The 24,678-nt window shown below is 32.0% G+C and overlaps 1 long non-coding RNA gene across 1 annotated transcript; it reads left to right on the forward strand.

The window, feature by feature from the left end:
- The first annotated feature begins 3,614 nt into the window (after positions 1 to 3,614).
- Positions 3,615 to 8,986, forward strand: LOC139865667 (uncharacterized). The gene is made up of 3 exons (XR_011765052.1): positions 3,615 to 4,532; positions 5,424 to 5,469; positions 8,839 to 8,986. It is a non-coding gene; the product is annotated as an uncharacterized lncRNA (long non-coding RNA).
- Positions 8,987 to 24,678: the final 15,692 nt, after the last annotated feature.

The raw sequence follows: 24,678 nt of genomic DNA on the forward strand, positions 1-24,678 counted from the left end.
AGAAAAAGCACTTAAGGGATTTTACGGCAAAACTAAAAATTCTAGAAGTAAAAATAACTATGGCAAAACTAAACTTAATACTAAAAGTTGCGAATATAGTCTAAAAATCTAAAGGTAATAAAACTAAAAAAAAAATTTTTTTTATAGACAAAATCTTAAAAATATATTTTTTTTAATAATTTTTTTTTTTACGTTTTTTTTTTTTTCACGTTTTTTTTTTTTTACGTTTTTGTTTTTTTTTTTACGTGTTTTTTTTTTGTTTTTTTTTTTTGCGTTTTTTTTTATTTTTTTTATTTTTGCAAATATAAATTAAAAATATAGCGTTTTAGTGCTCCCCGGCAGCGGCGCCAAAAACTTGATGTGTGCAGCGGGGTGTACGAAATAGTGTATTTTTAATACAAAATACTACAAAATATGACACAAGTTTTATTAATTTACGGATGTGATATACCTAAACCTTGCTACAACACTATAGGCAGTGTACCTAATCGTAGAGTAGTGTAGTTTTTAGTAAGTCCGGTTCGTTCCACAGGGAGCTGGTGATACTTACTATATTTTTAACTATATTTATACAAAATATATATAATTATATAAGTAGTAATATTATTATAAAAGGGGGGTTTTACCGTTTAATGACCGGTTTGTCGATTCTATATTTTAAGCGTAAAGATAAATGACGATAATTAAAGTGTGTAAAATAATGACAATAAATAAAATGACAATAAATAAAATTGTGAGTATTAAAATGACAGTAAATAAAGATACGATGAGAAATACAATAAAAGAATTATGCTTATTTAAACTTCCGTAATCATGATGTTTGACGTGTTGTTTTAATTTATTACCATGGGTTAATTGTCCTTTGTCCTGGTTTATTTGATACGTCTATCTGGTTTTTGTCCATAATAGTCCATCGGTCATAAATATAAAGTGCGAGTATCCTCGTCAAATTACCCTTATACCCGAAGTCAAATATTCCAACTGATTAAGGATTTAAACTGTGACGCAGTTATCACTTCTATCAACAATTACACCAGTTATCACTGTATGTAATCTACCCCTGTTTTAATTAGTTTATGAATATTAATTCATCCACTTGATCAGAATGAATAATCAATTACCCAACCCAATTGATTAATTAAATGATTATAACAGATTCCATATGAACGTCACTAAATAGGACAACTATAATCATTATTAATTATTAGGTTAATTAATTTGAAGATAGGTTCGACAGACTCCAATGAGTTGTCACTCAATTAGACAATACCCCCCATCTATTAATAGTCAATAGTCCAATTTCCACAAGTGTCGGTCTTTTGCCCAAACCTTAATTATGGTACAAAGTTCAATAACCCCGTCTTAATATTTTAGCCTAACATCACGATTACTTCGGCTCAAATAAGCATAATAATAACTTAGTTACGAGACATTAAATTAAAAAGGAAAGACATAACTTACAGTGGGTATTAATATCGTAGTATTACACGGGCAGAGTCTTGACTTAAAACCCGTAAATCATTTGTTACAATACTAAACTAAATCATAATTATTAAAATTATAATTAAAATTATAATTATTTATTTATGTTATATGTTTACAGAGAAGGAAAAGAAAAAGATGTGTTTGAGTTCGTGCATAAACTGCCTTTTTATAGGCATTTGGCCAGATTTTTACTGCCATGCGACTCGCATGGGTTTATGCCTATTTGCCATGCGACTCGCATGGCCACGCTGGACAGCTCACATAGCTTTGTCACATAGCTCTGCCGACATAATATAAAATAAATATAAATATATAAATAATTAATATAATTATTTATATATTATATTTTATTCTTGTGCATAGTAGACTAGATATTTTTGGTCCGTTGCGTCGGGCGTTTCTTCTAGGCTCGGGTCCCGGTTCCGGATTTTCGGACGTCCTCGCGTACTATTTTATATCGTGTACTTTGCGTCTTGTAACTTGTACTCTTGTTATTTTGAGACGTTCCTCATCAATAATTTGAACCATTTTAATTGTATCTTGTACATTTGAGCATTTTGGACCTTTCCGTCTTCAAATCTTCATTTTCGCCTTTTGTCTTCGCACTTATTTAATATAAACGAATATTACTTGAATATGGAACAATTGCAACTAAAATCTTGTCTTTCTTGGGGGATAATGTTATGAAATATATGTTCCTTTTTAGCCTTATCAGTAATACTCCGTAACTTCCTAAATTGTGAGTATTATGCAAATTATATTGGTAAGTAGTAAAAATTGGTCTTAGAAACCTCAAATGGGAATGAGATTTGGAGTTTTTGGTCTTAGGGAAGTAAATGAGAGGCTAGGAAGAGTTGTTTTGAACGTCAAAAGAATAAAAGGTGAATTGGGATGGACTTTGAGATCCACATTTATTTAAATTTAATTTTTATATTATAGATTTACATAGTAGTATTATTTATTATAAGGAGTATTAGAGTATAGTACGGTAAGTGTGAGCTTATATATTAGGGAAGAGAATAACATTTAAGTTATTAATAATTTTTATTTAATTAATTTAGCTATCTTTTTGTTTAATAACAAGAAAGGTGGGGTTCGCGCGCTAACCAAGGCCGTCAGTCCTAACAATTTACGGTAGCAATTTTTTTTATTTATTATTTTTTTTTGGTGAGTGCCTCACGTGGCAAAAGCACAGTCGTCGTATACTTATTTTCAAGCAACATAAAAAAAAAAACCACATCTGATATAAAAAACTCAGATCCGAAATACAATCAGATGAAAAAATTCAGATCTGAAAGACAATCAGATTTATTTATCGGGCAAGAATTTGAGGGCAGCGACATTGGGTAAATTTCCAAAGAAAGAAATGCGTGCGATGGTGGTACTGAGATGTTAAGACAGTTGTGGTTACGATGGCGGTAGTGGTTACAATGGAGTTAACGCAGTTGTGGTTACTAGAAAAAAATCCCTTTCTTTGGTAGAAGATGAGGAGATGAAATAGTAGTAGGTAGAAAGAAAAAAGAGAGATGAGAGACCGAGAGAGTAAAGGGGTAAGACAGAGTAGTAAAGTAATTGTTGACCAAATCATGTGGCTACTAAATACGGAGTCCGGTTAGCCGCTGCATCTTCCAACTTTTTTTAATCGAAAAAATACTGCAATATTACGGAGTATAAATATAGGAATAAAGCCCAATATCAAAAAGGGGAAGCCTTATTTTTGTCCCTTTTACTTCTTAGTTTTCAAATTTATCCTTTCATTTTTTATATATTTTGTTCTCAAAAACATAATAAAAATAAATGTCTATAAATGTATAGTGGGGATAAATAAGTAAATAATCAACGCTAAATCTAATTCAAAGTACCATTACGACGTTAACTTTAAAATGCTAAATGCATGCAACAAATGTTTTGTCAAAACATGTCATTGGAAAAACGTTATGACGAAGACGTTGAGAACCGCAGCAACGCGCGGGCTTTCGAATCTAGTTAATAATATTAGAATTGAGCAAAATTTTTCACTATTCATCAGTAAAGACATTTTTGTCATTTTCGCCGAAAGATATTTATCCTTACATCTCATGCTTAATTACTCTGGAACCTTCCCCTGTTCTACATCGCTTAACATCTGAATCTCATCTCATTTTTGCATCTCACAATCACCTTCTTAACTCTCCATCTCCATTCACCGCCACTTCACATCGTTAGCCTTCACCCTCCAGAGATGTTGGCCCCGTTATTCTACATCCACACATCTACCTACCGGCTCCATTTCATCTCCTCCATTGCTTTGTACAATTTAGGGTTCTCCCACTTTTTCTGATTGATCGCTTCTTTCGCCACCGGTACCAGGCCACGCCACCACCGCCATCATCCCCACTGGCCGGAATCAGAAGCCGCCCGAATCCTCCACTGCACCGAAACCACTCGCTGCTACAGCTGGAAGCACAAACTAAAGGAGAGACGCGAGCCAGCTATGTTTCTTCTATTTTACGTTTTCGGGTGGAATTTAGTGGTCGATTTTAGGATTTTTGTTTTCATTTTCAACTTGGGTTAAGTTTTTTTTTTTTTTTTCCTTCATATTTTCCTTCGATTTTTAGTTATTGACTGTAGTATAAATTGCTGAAATTGATATCGCAACTCATGTTGCTGAATATGTAGTGGCCGTGTTTCAACTTAAGTGATATCGCTACTCATGTTCCTTCTTTATGTTGGGAAAATTTTATTTGGATATGATTTTTTATTCTCTGTATATGTTTTGTGTGTGTGTGTGTGTGTGTGTGTGTGTGTGTGTTGTTGTTGTTGTTGTGTGAATGTTCTCCTTCAAAGTTAAAATCAACAGTTGACTGATATAATGTTAGTTCCATTTTCCGTTTTGTTTTTGTTTTGTTTTGTTTTGTTTCGCTTTGTTTATGTTTGTATTGTTACTTTTTTATTTTTCAATCTACTTCTACCTGTCTGTGTTGTCTGCGCTATTGATTGTTTTTGTAGGTTATTAGAGCAGGAGTTCCAAAAGTACACGCATAAAACAACTTAGGCATTGGGTTAAGGTAACTATCATAAATGGGTAAATGTTGGTATTCATCTTTTTGACTGGGTCCAGAGTAGTTGTATATAAAGATGGTTTATCGATCATAATTAGAGGTACACTTTTTGGCAAGTATTAATATGTTTTCTACAAGAGATTTGTTACCTTGCATTTCCTGGACGGCTGGAACTAAAAGGAAATTCCTTGCATTGCGGTTTTAGCTAAGAAATTTACAAAAATCTTTGCCTTTTATAGTCATATATGTGTGTATGAGTTATGAATGTGGTAAGTGTTAATATGTTAGAGATTTTGAGTTTTGATTATTATTTTTTTAATTAGGGTATTCTTTTGTATGGGATATGAGTTATAATTGTTGGTATCTGAATACAATAATATAATTTTGGGATGTAGTGATAATAAAGGTAGGGCAAATCAAGGGTTGATAAGAAAATTGGGAAGAGGTTTGATGTGAAAACTAAGGCTGAGAAAGTGGATATGAAGATATTGGGGAAAAAGAAATGATTAGATAAAGTCAGTTTTCATGCGGGTAATAATGAACCGATTAGATAGATGTCTATGTTAAAAGTAGAAAGAACCCTAAAAATAACGGTCGAAAATGATGGTGATGGGACTTTAGATCGTGTGGTTGCGTTTAAGAATAAACTGATCAAAATGAGTAGAGGTGGAGGCGTGTTAATCAATTTAAATAAACAGATTGCAAGTTTTGGTAAATATAAAAACCCAAAGGCCATGGCAACTTTCTTGATCAGAGAGTATTATGTTTCTTGATTTGCATGTATGCACGTGGTCTACTAGGAAACCTTGGTTATATGATACTTTAATGAGTATTAGCTATCATGCACTTTGTGTTATGAAATAATGTGGATATTGATAGGTGAAATGGTGTCTGCAGGTGGAGATAATTGCGAACCATGATTTCCTGCCAAGCATAAGATTAGGTGAAGACGGTGCTATTGGTGTCATTTATGAAGTGTTGTTGGCATGTCGTTTTTGACTTTTTTCTTCTTATACCTATCTATATGGTAGCGAAATTATAGGCCTTCATATGTTATCTTAGCAGATTCTTTACACAAGTCCTGATGTATAGTTAGGAAAGTATATAAATATATATATGAGTATATAAACTTAGAACCTGCTTCTTTTGTATGGTACAAGGGAGAAAATATTTAGGATAATTTGTGATTTGCTCTTCATATTGGTTTTAGAGGCTCCAATGATACTTCAGCTGCTATATATACCTTATTGGAAGAGGCGTCACAACTTCATGCAAAAAATAAGCAACATAAGAATGATGATGTAGAATTACTTAAGAAGGCCTTTAAGTCGAATAGCCTCTTTGAAAACTTACTCAACATGTGTATTAGAATCCACCAGTTCATTATTACAATGTAATTAGATGTTTGATTAATGATCTTGCAACTTTATTATTCCTATGTAATTAGAATCCATCAGTTTAGAATTTCTTAGTATTGATTTTTTTTGTATGTTTACTTATGTGACGGTTGCTTGAAATCCATATGGACGAACACGTCATTCATCGATTTCATTGCGAGGTATTTGACCTCTATATGATACGTTTTGTAAATATTGCATTCTTTTGAAAAGGCACACCATAAATGAATATTTAAATCAAAGGTTTTCGACATCTGATGATTTCTACATATAGACAATCACCGTAAATAATAGTTTACAATAGTACTTCCGTTGACAATGCAGTCAAAATAAGATACATGGTGATGATTTGGTGAATGCAACGTTTCCTTGAAAAATATGCCATGTAAGACTTCATGCACAAAGCTTGTCTAACATATAAGCAAACTGCGGAAGACTTCTAGGGAACCTGAGAATAAACATGCTAACAAGTGTCAACACAAAGGTTGGTGAGTTCATAGTTTTAGTGTTTCGCATAATCTGTATATAAAAGTGGATCACAATATTTCAGTTGTTTCATCCAGAAACGTTTATCAAAATATTTTACGAAATTGAGCACCCTGGTAACTAAACTTAACGTATATATAATTTGTACCATTTGTATAATCATCTTAATAATAAACGCAAATCAACGTGTACGCTTCTCAAATAGCATACGTCCGTTAAAAGGCTAGTGCTCTAGCTCGGACGGGGATATCAAGCCCTATGGATCCATATACAACTACTCGCGCCCACCAGTTCTTATAACCGGCAGTTACTAGTTACCAAAGCTAAGGGATTTTCGGTTCAAACTCAGTGTAGAATTTAGTATGTACTTGTATCCATTGCGTTTAAAATAAAGTGCATGTATTCTCAGCCCAAAAATATATATTGCAAAAGTATTTAAAAAGGGAGCAATGAAACTCACCTTAGCAGCATATAAAGTCGTTCACCAAAATGTGACCGAAACTCGGATTACCAAATAACCGTAGATCTCAACCTGGAGAACATATGTTGGTCAATAAATGTCTATCAAGCTAGGTCAGGTCATAGTGTATCACAATCCTAATGCTCGAGATCGACATACAGAAGTTATCCAAAGTCGTTTCAAAAAGTCAATTTTGACAATAGTTCAACAAAACGAGACGTGCCTTATATCATGATTCATTTACTCGGTTGGTAATACTCAAAAATCCAATTTATCAATCTTACAAACAAGTTGTTTAAATATTAATTGCAGATTCATAAGCAATTCCAATTAACGTCAATTGTAATTCAGTTGATCATATATTTTAATCCGTTCATCGAAACTATTTGATATCTAAATGAAAAGTTATTGATTTTTCGCCAGCTTTCCAAAAACATATATATCATATACCTTTTACCAGTAATATATGTATTTAATTCGTGATTCATTATAAACTGTTTAGCGACGAAATTTAGCATACAAGTATGTATAAATATATATACTCGAGCACTAGACATGGATACACAATTATTATATAAAAGATAAAATATGAGTGCTTACGTATCAATATTGAGATTCAATATTGCAGGAAAGTACGTAGACGCAACAGAGATGATAAACACTCGGTTTGATTTGTCAATAATACCCACGTACATTACCCATAACTTTCATAGCTATAACCCATAATTTCCCTAGCTCTATCCCGCTTGAAAACCCATTTTTAAAAGTGACATGCTCATGACCTCGTCGTAGTATTTTATGTATAATACTAATTAATAATATTACTACTAATAATATTAAGATTAATAATAATATTAATCTTAATAATAATAATAATAATAATAATAATAATAATAATAATAATAATAATAATAATAAATATAAATATAATAGAGAAAGAGATCGAGATAGATGGATAATTGAATCAGAAAAACTGAAATGTTCGATATTTAAAGGACCTGGCTCACCTAACCTACCCATGCGATCGCATGGGTCTGAAGGCTTATGGTCATGCAATCGCATGGCCTTCAGTTCCAGCTCACAAACCTTTTTGTCCTACGCTTGTCGACATATTTTTATATTAATATAATATATATAATATATTTAATTTATATAATTAATTATATATTATATTATATTCACGTGTACAGTTGATTTATAATTTTTGTTCCGATGACTCGTACGTTTTCACCCTACTCATGTCCCGGTTCCGTTCTCAAACGCATTTTCGTACGCTTAGAAAATTGGCACTTTACGTTTCGTGACTCGTACATTTGTCAATAATTAGACTTAATCATTGATAAACTATGTCACTCGAAGTGTAGCTTTAATCAATTAAGTGTTTTGGTTATTTGCTTCTATAAATCATCATCTCGTAGTATATACATATACATATATACATTTTCATTTTGAAATAGTGTTTACTGTAGCAAAGTTAATGCAGCAAAGTTTTTTTACTGTAGCAAATAGTGATTTTCGAAAACACTATAGCTTTTCGGGTACTGTAGCAATTCAAAAATACTGTAGCAAATTAGTGTTTTACTGGTTCATCTTAAACATTTTAGTTAACTTATCTAAATATCAATCGAATCAATAATCGAATGTTACTATCGTTTACTAAATAACTTGAAATCATATATATATATATATATATATATATATATATATATGCACATTAAGTTATATATATATATATATATATATATATATATATATATATATATATATATATATATATATATATATATATATATATATATATATATATATATTGTTCGTGAATCTTCGAGAACAGTCAAAGAATAATTGATTACATGAATATAGTTCCAAAACTTTCGTGACTCAACATTACAGACTTTGCTTATCGTGTCGGAAACGTTATAGATTAAGTTTAAATTTGGTCAGAAATTTCCGGGTCATCACAACTTAGGTTAGTTGCGGAATGGCAATGACGATGGAAAACGCGACACAAAGTGGAGTGAGGGAAGACTTAAAAGAAAACATATACTTCTTATTTACAAGCATTGGAGCCGTAAAACAAACTTTATATTTTTTCGTTCTTCTATCATTGTTGGGGCTTCATGTGACGACCCGGAAATTTCCGACCAAATTTAAACTTAACCTTTATATGTTTCTGACACGATAAGCAGAATTTGTAATGTTGAATCTCAAAAAGTTTGGAACTACATTCATGTAATCAATTACTCTTTGACCGTGTTCGACGATTCACGAACAATTATGTGTATATAGATATGTATATATAATATATAATATTAACTGAAAACATTAACAAAGTATTAGATATATGATACTTTACATAAACATATTTGTTTCGATATATTTATCGACAGAATTAAGAGATAATATCAAATGATTGAATTATCAGATACATTATGATATGATTACGGGCCTATGTTATGAGGTCCACTGTGATTTAAGAAATCTATTTTTTTTGACAACTCATTACTTAACCAGTATGATAAAGATAACGATATTTATATTTTATTTTATTAAATATATATATATATAACGATTTAAATTAATATTATATATATTTTTATACGCGTATTATACGTACATAGTTTTATACTTTTACTATACTTTAACTTTACCTTTACTTTACTTTTACTTTACTTTAACTTTAATAATTCACTTTAATAATTCATACTTTAATAATTCACTTTAATAATTCACTTTAATAATTCATACTTTAATAATTCACTTTAATAATTCATACTTTAATAATTCACTTTAATAATTCAAAAATCTATTATAAATAGAATTCAATAGGTTTCATTATTTCATAGAAACTTGAAAATATATTTCTCTAAACTCTCTCAATCGAATTACATATATATATATATATATATTTACTTAGTATTATTTCAAGATATTATTAGTATACATAAAATACTACGACGGAGTTATATTCAGACGATTTCAAAATAAGTTTTCAAATGGGATAGAGCTAAGGAAATTATGGGTTATAGCTATGAAGGTTATGGGTATTGATCGAGGGTATTGCTCGTGAGGTCAACCTAACGTTTATCATTTTCGTTGCGTCTACGTACTTTCCTACAATATTGAATCACAATATTGATACGTGAGCATTCATATCTTATCTTTTATATATTAATAGTGTATCCCTGACTAGTGCTCGAGTATATATGATTATGCATGTTTGTATGCTTAGTTTCGTCGTTAAATAGTTTATGATAAATAACGAATTTGATACATATGCTACTGAGATAAGTTATATGATATGCATGTCGTTGAAAATCTGAAGAAAAAATTAATAACTTTTCATTTAGAAATCGTGTGGTTTCGATGAACGAATTAAAAGATATGGTCAACTGAATTATCATTAATTTTAATATTATTATTAAAACGATTATTATAACTGTTATCAGTTGATGTTATTACTAAAATTATCTTTATTACTAAAAATTAACATTTTTATTGAAACTATCATTTTATTATTTTTATCATTATTATTATTATCAATATTATTTTATCAAATAAATATGCGTACAAAGATATTTTTACCACACGTAATGTAATTACATTAATAATACATACCACTATATTTTTATGATATTAAGTGAATTTTATAAATTTTATTATTTGAGATATATAAAAGTATATTTTTATCATATATGAATTTTAATATAAATTTTTATTTATTAATAAATGACTTGTATTATTTAGTATAATAAGATCTGATAAATATATTTAAATACATAAAACTACTATATATAAGTTATATAATAAACATGTATAGATTTTGGAAGTCATTTTGGGTCAAGTTGACTTTTGTTGACTTTTGCATGTCGGTCTCGAGCATTAGGATTGTGATACACTACGACTTGACCTAAATTGTTAGACAGATATTGACTAACATATAAATATATATACTTAATATAGGTTCGTGAATCCGAGACAAACACTGCACTTGTTCAGTGCCGTCATATACATAATTGCTACGAAATACAGTATTGTGAGTTTCATTTGCTCCCTTTTTATATATATTTTTGGGCTGAGAATACATACGCTGATGTATAAATGTTTTACGAAATAGGCACAAGTACTAAAACTAATTCTATGTGGGTTTAAACCAGAAATATACCCCTAGCTTGGTAACATTAAACTACTTGTCTATGTACGGTAGGCGCGAATCCTAAAGATAGATCTATTGGGTCTGACAAACTCCATCCTGACTATGGGATGCTTTAGTACTTCGAGGTTATTTTAAACACACCTGATCTGGTGTACTTCAGAGGGTAAAACATGAACATTAAAGCTTGTTACCGGGTGCCTACAACTTATAGAATACTTTTATACACTTGCGAGTGTACGGATATTTATAGAAACTGAAATCTTGTGGTGTATTACTATTACGGAAATGATGGATTATGATAAACTAATGAATTCACCAACCTTTTGGTTGACACTTTAAAGCATGTTTATTCTCAGGTATTAAAGAATTCTTCCGCTGTGCATTAGCTCATTTTAAGGATATTACTTGGAGTCATTCAAGACATACTTTGAAAGACGTTGCATTCGAGTCGTTGAGTTCATCAAGATTAATATTAAGTCAATTATAGTTGGATGTAATATGAAATGGTATGCATGCCGTCAATTTTTGATGTAAAGAAAGTTTGTCTTTTAAAAACGAATGCAATGTTTGTAAAACGTATCATATAGAGGTCAAATACCTCGCGATGTAATCAACTATTGTGAATCGTTTATAATGTATATGAACGGATCCTTTCAGTTGGTATCAGAGCGGTGGTCTTAGCGAACCAGGTCTTGCATTAGTGTGTCTAACTGATAGTTGTTAAGATGCATTAGTGAGTCTGGACTTCGACCGTATCTGCATGTCAAAAGTTTTGCTTATCATTTTTAGTCGGAAATCATCTACTTACCATCCTTAGGAAATTACCTGCTTATCATTCTTATGTCTAGACGCGTTTTCCTACATTTATTGCATAATAGTGTATAGACGAATTCTTATCTTAGCATATCTGTTACTGTGAACTTTGACTGACATCTTTCAAAGATTCCTCCGTAATTTATGGGATTTTGGTATTATATATACATATTTAAATTATATATTGAAGAATACCAAATCTAAATTCTACAATCTATTTCATACCAAAAAAAAAAAATTCTTTCCCTGATCATACAAGATGGATCCCTCAACCAGTTCGAGTTCCTCGAATTCCGACAGCTATGCCGATATGGATTTCCACATGAGCTCCGAAAGCAGCGTGATCGGAATGGATTAACCAATTAGCCATCATCTATTCTGGATGAATTGGGGATGGGTTCGTAATCTACTTAACCATTGGAGACAAGAAGAAGGCGATCCCTTTCATCCACCGCATTGCCCTCTTGGTAATGAACCTGAAGCACTTACCGGTGAACCTATCCGAAACACCATTTTCTCTCTCATTTCTAGAGTATCTCGTCATGATTATATACTACACCAAATTCTAGATCTTATTTCTCCGCTCGTCCGAACCGACAATCACCCCGGTGTAATAGAAGAAGTCAACGAGCTTCGCGCTCGGGTAGTGGCTTTGGAGAATATGGTGTAAAGGTTACAAACACCAGCAGTAGCACCAGCAGCATAACCAGTACCACCATCAACAACATCAACAGTACCATTACCACCACCAACAACAACCGCATCGCAAACCTCAACTTCACAATCTGTCCCACGAGCATCGACGTCATACGCCATGTAGATACCAAGGAATACCACAACGATGAAGTATTGATTCATAACTTCATTGGGGAAACATTCTACGGCGATTATGTAATTTCTAAAGTTTAGAAATTATCTATCCTAGCCTTAACCATAAATCAAATGAGTTTAATTTAATATTAACTCATTAAATCAATATTACATCTGAAGAAATATACACATATATATTTCCATAAAGACTGTAATAAAATTCTTTTGTACAAAATATTAATTGTGAAATTTTTTTTAACGGGTAGGTAATACCCGAGATATATATAAATTCACAATTAATATGTTACATTCTTCGAATCTGATTCAGCAAATCATCCATTATACTCCCTACTTTCACAACAATATACATTCTTTTATAGAAATCAAAACAACCATACTCATTCAAAATCTAATTACATATTCTGATTTTGAAATCTCAGAATTCGATTCAAGATATAACCGAAATCATCACTCTTAGATTCCTACATCTTTTAAAACTATACTTTGACTTCAAAACTGTCCTAGAACCTCATTTCTATTCATGGAACTCACAAAAATATTTGTATCATTCAAAATCTTAGAACATCATATGTATATTAACAATTACAATATGTGTTCAAACACTTCGAAATTCCTAAAGACATGCGAGATGATGATCCAACCACATATTACCCACTGTCATGCATCTGAAAAGCTCTCGAAATCAAAGTTATAGTTTAACACGTATCCGTGTCAGATCCTTTGATATTTATTACCAAATATAATTTTTCAATCTCTTTCCAAAATAGACAGTTTTGTCACAGCTCCAGCAAATCACCTTCATTTATTTATACGAATAAACCTTATTATAACAATTACCCCTTTATCATTGTTACCGGGGAACCTTTCATATCTCGCCACATTAGCAGTAAACTTATCAACAACTTCATTAACCTTCGACTTAAGCCTATCCGAAAAGCCACTATACTTATTCATTAAAACTCCATCATGTACTCACCTACATCCTGTAATAATAATTGTCACACCAACTACTGGGAATTAGCAATCAGTATTTTGAATTTCGCGACAATTTTACGTCAAAAGTTATACATATAACGTCTATCTCCTAGACTTACATACTTCGAATGTGAATTTTCTGAAAAACATCCCAAACTATGAACTAGTTCTCCAAAATTGGAAAAATGCTGATGAAGCAGCAAAAACTGTAAACGACTTTAACAGTCAAAAGTTTGATGATAAAGAATAGTATGGTGGTAAAGCTGAGAAAAAGAGAAGGTTTGAAACTGGAAAACGGATTGAGCAGACCATGAAGGAGGCTGTGGACAAATCACAAAGACTAAACCTGCCTTCAAAGGATCCAAATGATTCAGTGTCTACTGAAATCGTTAGCAAACACCTTACTTCTTATTCTAAACCTTCACAGACAAATCTTCTTCATCATCCATATTATCGTATCTTTTATTATAATATCTTCGATATTCCTGAAGATATTTTCACAACTATTCTTATCCGATATCTTTTATCTCTTCGCAATATCTGCGTTACAACATAAAAAGAAACTGTGTTAGTTTCTAAATTTAAAAAAAAAAAATTGAATTTAAAATAGGAATGTTTTTGAAGTAGTGTTGGGAACTGAAGCATGAGTTAGTATAATATAATGACACTTGATCAACGTGATTATATTACAGTAAGTCATGCTGAGTTTCTAATGGAACGTGATGATTCACAGAACATACCGTCATCATGTACTGTTTACACGACTCTTACATTCTACCCAATTTTCAAACATATTAAGAACATATCATCTTGATAGCTCTATATTTTCAGATATTCTGGTAATTTGCCAAATCATGATCGTGCCATTACGATTTTCTTCTTGGAACATTAACTATGTTCATCCAAAAATTCATATCTACGAATTCTGGACTATTATCCGCTTGACTTAAGATCGAGAAGAGAAAACGAAAGCATGAAGCTCCGAAATATAATGGAGAATATAAAGCCCAATAACAATCCCGAAATTACAAACCGTGTATATAAATGCGTATAGCAATATAAAGACACGGGAGAATGAAAAACACAATAACCCCAAGGTAATGGTAGAAGAAAATAACTTCCTCCGGTGGTAGATGAAAAAGAAGAATGACAGATATGAAAGTTAAAAGTATATCAAGAATCAATACTGGATGAAGCATATTAACGAATGCTTTAAAGTATGAATTGGGGAGAAAGACTAGAAGGTGTGAGCTGTGGAAATAAAGAAACGAAGGGGGTGGAATTATAGTAAAATATCATACAGAGAAATCGGGACAGATTATCGCATTTAATCAAAGAAGATCCTGATTTCCTTAATCGCCGAAGAACCAAATCTTATTGCAAAGATTTTCTTTAAATCCCATGAATTCCGGAAATCAATCATAACTACGTCATCGGTTAAAACGAATATACGTTTACTCATTTCACTCTCTTGCGATAGCTTCACTTATACTCTTCGCGTAATCAAATTGTTTTATCTATATTACTTGATAATGCTAAAAACGAACATATATTTCATAGCATTATTCCTCAAGAAAGACAAGCTTTTAGTTGCAATTGTTTTATTTACAAGTGATATTCGTTTAAATAATAAAAGGTGAAGACAAAAGACAGATTCGACGAATTGAAGACGCAAACGACCAAAAAGCTCAAAAGTACAAAATACAATCAAAGAGGTTCCAATTATTGATAAGAAACGTCTCGAAATTACAAGAGTACAAGATTCAAAACGCAAAGTACAAGATATTAAATTGTACGCAAGGACGTTCGAAAATCCGGAACCGGGACCAGAGTCAACTCTCAACGCTCGACGCAACGGACTAAAAATTACAAGTCAACTATGCACATAAATATAATATAATATTTAAATAATTCTTATAATTATTTATATATTATAATAAATAATAAAAACCGTCGGCAAGAAAGACTCTAAACTGGTCTGAGCTGTAATTTCAGTCTCCGCGACTCGCGGAGTTTGAAGGCCAAAATTGTCGCGAGTCGCGGAGCCCCAAGTTTTGAAACTCCCTATAAAGCCAACCGAATTCTGAGCATTTTTTAATCATCTTTTTCTTCTTCTCCTCATTCATACGTAAAATATATATATATTTATAATTTATATTTTAATTTTAATTATAATTCTAATAATAAGGGTATGTTAGCGAATGTTGTAAGGGTGTAAGTCAAAATTCTGTCCGTGTAACGCTACGCTATTTTTAATCATTGTAAGTTATGTTCAACCTTTTTACATTAATGTCTCGTAGCTAAGTTATTATTATGCTTATTTAAAACGAAGTAATCATGATGTTGGGCTAATTACTAAAATTGGGTAATTGGGCTTTGTACCATAATTGGGGTTTGGACAAAAGAACGATACTTGTGGAAATTAGACTATGGGCTATTAATGGGCTTTATATTTGTTTAACTAAATGATAGTTTGTTAATGTTAATATAAAGATTTACAATTGGGCGTCCCTATAAATTACCATATACACTCGATCGGACACGATGGGCGGGGTATTTATATGTACGAATAATCGTTCATTTAACCGGACACGGGAATGGATTAATAGCCACTAGAATAATTAAAACAGGGGTGAAATTATGTACAAGGACACTTGGTATAATTGATAACAAAATATTAAAACCTTGGGTTACACTCAGTCGACATCCTGGTGTAATTATTAAACAAAGTATTAAAATCTTGTTACAGTTTAAGTCCCCAATTAGTTGGAATATTTAATTTTGGGTATAAGAATAATTTGACGAGGACACTCGCACTTTATATTTATGACTGATGGACTGTATTGGACAAAAACCAGACGGACATATTAAATAATCCAGGACAAAGGACAATTAACCCATGGGCATAAAACTAAAATCAACACGTCAAACACCATGATTACGGAAGTTTAAATAAGCATAATTCTTTTATTTCATATTTAATTTCCTTTATTTTATATTTAATTGCACTTCTAATTATCGCACTTTTATTTATTGTTATTTAATCGCACTTTTAATTATCGTACTTTTTAATTATCGCAATTTTATTTTATCGCACTTTTATTTATTGCAATTTCATTATCGTTATTTATTTTACGCTTTAAATTAAGTCTTTTATTTATTTAATATTTTACATTAGGTTTTAACTGCGACTAAAGTTTTAAAATCGACAAACCGGTCATTAAATGGTAAAAACCCCCCTTTATAATAATAATATTACTTATATATATATTTGCATTTCTATAAAAGTAAACTAATATAGCGTTAAGCTTTGTTTAAAAAGATTTCCTGTGGAACGAACCGGACTTACTAAAAACTACACTACTGTACGATTAGGTACACTGCCTATAAGTGTTGTAGCAAGGTTTAAGTATATCCGTTCTCTAAATAAATAAATATCTTGTGTAAAATTGTATCGTATTTAATAGTATTTTCCTAAAAAAATATAAGCTATTTCGTATACCACGCTGCAAACATCAAGTATTTTTGGCGCCGCTGCCGGGGATCTACTCTTAAAAGCCGGAAGCGCAACGCTAATATAAAAAAAATTTTAGTTTACTTTTATTAAAATTCGTTTTTGTAAAAATACGTTTTAATTATTCGAAAATATAAAAAGAAAAACAAAAATTTATGTATTTTTAGGAGTTTGATAAATATTTAAGTTTTATAAAGTTTCTTTAGTTTGTAAAAATATAAGTTTTATTTAATTTATTTTATAAATATATTTTATAAATATAAAAAAATCGAAAAAAAATATATATATATAAATCTATTTTTTTTATTATTATAAAGTATTTTATTTTTATCTTAGTTATTAAAGATAAGTTTTATTTAAATTATATAAATATTTTAATAAGATAATATAAACAGAAAATATAAAAACAGAAAACAGAAAATAAAAAAATAATAAAGAAAAACGCGTCGAATTTTAAACCTGTCAGTTGAAATTTGAAATCCCGCGAGTCGCGGGGTTTGATGCTTTGAATACCGCAAGTCGCGGAGATAACCTGACACGCCGACAGAACCCTAATCAGGCATTAATTACGAATAATTATTATAATTATTAATATAAAACCCTAATTAGGTTTTAATTAAATAATTATTTTAGTTTTTATTAATATTTTGTTTAATTAGTTTAATTAATTTGTAAAATTAGTAAGTTTTACTAAATAAATAATATAAAAATAATATTTTTATAAAAATTGTACTTTTTACAACTTTTTGTATATTTTTATATTTTGTCCCTTTTTAATCGTTTTAGCGTAATATTTGTATTTTTAGCTCATATTTAGCTTTAAACTTAGTTTTTGCCATAGTTATTTTTATTTCTAGATTTTTAGACTTTGCCGTAGAATTCCTTAAGTGCTTTTTCTTTAGACTAAGATTTAGGTGCTTTAGAATTTTGCGACGCCTTTTTAAGTTGTAGTACCTTTATAAGATATTTCCATTTGGGATATAGTTTTTTCTGTAAGCTTTAATATTTTTAGACGACTTTCTCCTATGTATCAATTATCATTCCAATTAGTAATCTCAATTTGCGATTATAATTTTAAGTTAGTTGTAGTAATAAGGTTAGGTTAGTCAAGTATTTTTAAGTTTTATAAGTTTCTTTTATTTTTCCGTCACCTTTTATTTTTCAACCATTTTTCTTTTTCGACCTTTTTCCGACGAACTCTTTTTCTTTCTTATTTCTCGCTTTTCTAGTTTTAGGACATAGATTTTTATTCTACTTCTTATCTAATTTTCTTAAAAATACGAAAATTTATTTTAAGTGGTTAAATTGATAGACATAAAAATTTTCTGGTTCGTAGTAATAGTTGAATTTGTACGTGGACCGGGTTATTGGAGCCAAACAGTCCTCAATTATATTGAGACCAAACGAATCCTGCCCCTCTGCTGCATCTTTTGGCTATTCGAAACGTGGGCAAAATCAGAAAAGTCTATTGATTGGATAACTTATTATAATTTTTCTTTCCTTTTAAAAACTAATAGGATATTCAGTGAATGCACCGAGCAAGACGTTCACCACCTTTTGTACGTTCACCGCCTGTAACTAGATCAAGACATTTAGCAAATATTACTGCCATTGATTTTTCTTTAGTATCGTCATCCAGTCGACCAAGTACTTCAGTTCAAATTTCCGATAATCCATTTTTTGAACCCGACCTCACAATTGAGAATCCGGAGAATATTCAGGAACGATTCGTAGATCCTGAACCACTAAACTTTCCTCCGGAACCACCAATCATTCAAACAGAGATTGTTGAGGAACGAACCATTAAATCAGAATCCTCTAGTGATTTCGATTCAACAAATTCAATTATGGAGAATCTGGAACCTTTAAGTATGGAAGACCGAATGAGAGCTAAACGCACTGGCCAAGGTCACGCAATTACTCATCCAGACATTAATGCGCCAGATTATGAAATCAAAGGACAAATTCTACACATGGTGACTAATCAATGCCAATTTAGTGGTGCGCCGAAGGAAGATCCAAATGAACATCTATGTACCTTTAATAGGATCTGCACACTATTTAAAATCCGAGAAGTGGAGGATGAACAGATATATCTCATGTTATTTCCCTGGACTTTAAAGGGAGAAGCCAAAGATTGGTTGGAATCGTTACCTGAAGGGGCGATCGATACATGGGATGTTTTAGTTGACAAATTTCTTAAACAATTCTTTCATGCATCTAAAGCCGTAAGACTTCAAGCAGAAATTGTTACGTTCACACAGAAGCCAAATGAAACTCTATATGAGGCGTGGACAAGATATGGAAAGTTATTAAGAGGATGTCCGCAACATGGTTTAGACACCTGTCAAATAGTACAAATATTCTACCAAGGATGCGACATCACTACAAGGAAAGACATAGATATAGCAGCTGGTGGTTCTATTATGAAGAAAACCGAAACTGATGCTTACAAAATTATTGATAACACTGCTTCCCACTCACATGAGTGGCACCAAGAAAAAGATATCGTTAGATCATCTAAAGCAGCTAGAGCCGATTCTAGCCATGACTTAGATTCCATTTCCGCAAAGATAGATGCTGTCGAGAGACGAATGGAAAAGATGACTAAAGATATTCACTCGATACGAATTAGTTGTGAGCAGTGTGGAGGACCACATTTGACAAAAGATTGTCTCAGTATTGAATTAACAATGGAACAAAGAGAGAATATTTCATACATAAACCAAAGGACTGGAAATAATTATCAGAATAATTATCAACCGCCAAGACCTATTTACAATCAAAACCAGAATTATAACTGAAATATTCCATACAACAACCAACAAGGTCCTAGCAATCAACAAGTATCCAATAATACTTACAATCAGCAAAGACCTAATTTTCAAAACAAACCACCACAACAAACCGATGATAAAAAGCCGAATTTAGAAGATATGATGACAAAGCTAGTTGAAACTCAAACACAGTTTTTCACATCTCAAAAACAAACCAATGAACAAAATGCTCAAGCATTTAGAAATCAACAAGCTTCTATTCAAAATCTGGAACAAGAAGTAAGTAACCTAGCAAGGTTAATAGGTGAAAGAAAACCAGAAAGTCTACCTAGTGATACAAATGCTAACCCCCGGAATGAAACAGCTAAAGCCATTACCACAAGAAGTGGTACAACACTTAAACCACCTGAAATACCTGTAACTTCTGATGAAGTTATTCCTACTCCACAAGAACCACAACCTGATCAAGATAAGGAAAAAGAACCGGTAGTTGAAAAGGTTAATGAAGATAACACAGTTAAGGCTAAACCTTATGTTAAACCATACCAACCACCACTTCCTTACCCGAGTAAAATGAAGAAAGAGAAACTTGAAGCCGAGCAATCCAAATTCTTGGATTTGTTTAAACAGATAAATGTAAATCTTCCTTTCATTGATGTGATTTCAGGAATGCCTAGATATGCTAAATTCTTGAAAGATCTAATTTCAAATAGAAAGAAAATGGAAGAACTCTCGGCTGTTACTATGAATGCTAATTGTTCAGCAGTGCTGTTGAATAAGATACCAGAAAAACTATCTGATCCAGGAAGTTTCACAATTCCATGTTTTCTGGGTAGTCTTAGTTCAATAGAAGCATTGGCAGACTTAGGTGCTAGTATAAATTTAATTCCATATTCACTATACACTAAACTAGACCTTGGAGAATTGAAACCAACCAGAATAAGCATACAACTAGCCGATAGATCAATAAAATATCCTAGAGGGATAATGGAGAGCATGCTAGTTAAAGTTGGTACTTTAGTATTTCCAGTAGATTTTGTTGTTCTGGACATGGAAGAAGATTCTCAAGTTCCTCTCATACTAGGAAGACCATTCTTAAACACGGCTAAAGCAATGATAGACGTGTTCGGTAAAAAATTGACCCTAAGTATAGAGGATGAGAGTGTTACCTTTTCAGTTGATAGAGCAATGCAACAACCGCAATCTGCAGATGATACATGTTATTATATTCAAACTATAGATGCACATGCAGAATTATTAGAAGAATTTCCAGAATTACAAGGAACAGGAGAATGTTCTTTAGGAGAAGGTAATGAACCAATTGATGAAGCTGAAATGTTAGCTACACTTATAGCTAATGGATATGAACCAACAACAAAAGAAATTCAAATGCTAAAAGAAGAAGACAGATATCGATATAAATCATCGATAGAAGAACCTCCGAAATTAGAATTAAAGCCACTTCCAAACCATTTGGAATACGCTTATTTACATGGTGAATCTGAATTACCTGTAATAATATCGTCTTCTCTTACTAAAAATGAGAAATCACAACTCATTTCTGTGTTGAAAGCTCATAAACCAGCCATTGCATGGAAGATTCATGATATTAAAGGAATAAGTCCTTCGTATTGCACACATAAAATCCTTATGGAAGAAGGTCATAAAACGTATGTGCAACGCCAACGAAGACTAAATCCTAATATGCAAGATGCAGTTAAGAAAGAGATTATTAAACTGCTAGATGCAGGTTTAATTTATCCAATTTCTGATAGTCCATGGGTAAGCCCAGTTCAATGCGTACCTAAGAAGGGTGGCATGACTGTCATTACAAATGAGAAAAATGAGCTTATTCCTACTAGGACTGTAACAGGATGGCGTGTATGTATTGATTATAGAAAATTAAATGACGCCACCAGAAAAGATCACTTTCCCTTACCTTTCATAGATCAAATGTTGGAAAGATTAGCCGGAAATAGTTACTATTGTTTCCTAGATGGATTTTCCGGATATTTTCAAATTCCAATAGCACCCGAGGACCAAGAGAAAACCACATTCACGTGCCCTTATGGTACTTTTGCTTACAAACACATGCCATTTGGACTTTGCAACGCCCCAGCAACCTTCCAAAGGTGCATGATGGCGATTTTTCACGACATGATAGAAGAATGCATGGAAGTTTTCATGGATGACTTTTCAGTCTTCGGTGATACATTTGAATCATGTCTAGTTAATCTGGAACGAATGCTTCTTAGATACGAACAATCAAATCTAGTACTTAATTGGGAGAAATGCCATTTCATGGTTAAAGAAGGCATCGTTCTTGGACATAAAATTTCAAAAGAAGGAATTGAAGTGGATAGAGCTAAAGTAGATGTAATTGCTAAACTTCCACATCCCACCAATGTTAGAGGAGTTAGGAGTTTTCTAGGGCATGCCGGTTTTTACCGACGTTTCATAAAAGATTTTTCAAAAATTGCCACTCCTATGAATAAACTCCTAGAAAAGGATGCTCCATTCATCTTTTCTGATGAGTGTATCAAATCTTTTAATATTCTTAAAGAGAAACTCACTAATGCACCGATCATGATAACACCAAATTGGAATCTACCATTTGAACTAATGTGCGATGCAAGTGATTTTGCAATGGGAGCCGTTTTAGGACAAAGGATTGAAAAATGATTTCAACCTATATATTATGCTAGTAAGACGTTACAAGGAGCACAAACGAACTATACAACTACTGAAAAAGAACTCCTTGCTATTGTGTATACTTTTGACAAATTTCGATCATATCTCGTTCTAGCAAAAACGGTGGTCTATACCGACCATTCTGCTCTTAGATACCTATTTTCAAAACAAGATGCTAAACCAAGATTAATCCGTTGGATCTTACTCTTACAAGAGTTTGATATTGAAATCCGAGATAAAAGAGGAGCAGAAAATCTCGCCGCTGATCATCTTTCTCGTCTTGAAAATTCCGAATTAGAAGTTCTAAATGAATCGGCCATACAAGACAACTTTCCTGATGAATATCTATTGAAGATAGATTATAAAGAAATTCCATGGTTTGCAGACTATGCAAACTATTTAGTATGTGGATTCCTTGAAAAAGGATTATCGTACCAAAGACGAAAGAAATTCTTCAGTGATATAAAACACTATTTTTGGGAAGATCCACATCTGTTTAAAAGTTGTCCCGATGGAATAATACGCCGATGTGTATTTGGAGATGAAGCTAGTAAAATATTAAACCATTGTCATACAGGACCAACAGGAGGGCATTATGGGCCTCAACTAACAGCAAGAAAAGTTTATGATGCTGGATTCTATTGGCCTACAATTTACAAAGATGCACACCTTCTTTGCAAATCCTGTGATGCTTGTCAAAGGGCCGGAAAAATAAGTCAACGTGATGAAATGGCACAAAATGTCATCCAAGTATGTGAAGTATTTGACATTTCGGGTATTGACTTTATGGGTCCATTTCCAAAATCTCATAATAATCTATATATACTCGTAGCCATTGATTATGTATCTAAATGGGCGGAAGCACAAGCTCTCCCAACTAACGATGCACGAGTTGTAGTCAAGTTTTTAAAACGTCTTTTTGCAAGGTTTGGAACACCGAAAGCTTTGATAAGTGATCGGGGTACTCATTTCTGTAATAATCAACTTGAGAAAGTTCTTAAAAGATATGGAGTAACTCATAAAATCTCCACCGCATATCATCCACAAACAAGTGGACAAGTTGAAAATACCAACCGAGCCTTAAAACGTATTCTAGAGAAAACCGTAGGATCAAATCCGAAGGAATGGTCCATTAAATTGGAGGATGCACTCTGGGCTTTTAGAACAGCCTACAAAACTCCAATTGGAACCACACCTTTTAGACTTGTTTATGGAAAAGCATGTCATCTTCCAGTAGAAATTGAACACAAAGCATTTTGGGCTTTGAAGACATGTAATCTTGATTTACATGAAGCCGGACGCCTACGATTAAGTCAACTAAACGAATTAGAAGAATTAAGACATGAAGCATACGAAAATTCATTAATCTATAAAGAAAGAACGAAGAAATGGCATGATAAAAGAATCAGAAGTTCAAAAGAATTTAAAGAAGGAGACAGAGTTCTTCTTTTCAATTCACGATTCAAGCTATTTCCTGGAAAATTAAAATAAAGATGGTCTGGACCATTCATAGTCAAAAGAGTTTTCCCATACGGAACGATAGAATTAATAAATTCAAATGGGATTGAATTTAAAGTTAATGGTCACAGAGTTAAACATTACATACATGGTCCGATGGAAGTCGACAACGAAGTAAATCACAATTTCGACACCACAGCTAAATAAGTGTGGGGAGAATCAAGTCTTTAAAGGATAATATGTATTTCTGTTAGAGTTAGATTGTCTGTTTTCGTGTAGTTCTCGAAAATGGAACCCGAATGGTCTTTCCCTAGCAGACCCTAAAGAACTAGTCTTCTCCCCCCATTCTGAATTTTTATTTTTTTTAGGTTTTTACGAAATGAAGACTGCCTGTGAACTAAACTGAAATGTCCCGTTCTTATTGATTAAAAACGTTCCATATTAATTGATTTCGTTGCGAGGTTTTGACCTCTATATGAGACGTTTTTCAAAGACTGCATTCATTTTTAAACAAACCATAACCTTTATTTCATCAATAAAGGTTTAAAAAGCTTTACGTAGATTATCAAATAATGATAATCTAAAATATCCTGT

This window comes from Rutidosis leptorrhynchoides, chromosome 9, assembly GCF_046630445.1.
Source record: "Rutidosis leptorrhynchoides isolate AG116_Rl617_1_P2 chromosome 9, CSIRO_AGI_Rlap_v1, whole genome shotgun sequence".
NCBI classification, from domain to species: Eukaryota; Viridiplantae; Streptophyta; class Magnoliopsida; order Asterales; family Asteraceae; genus Rutidosis; species Rutidosis leptorrhynchoides.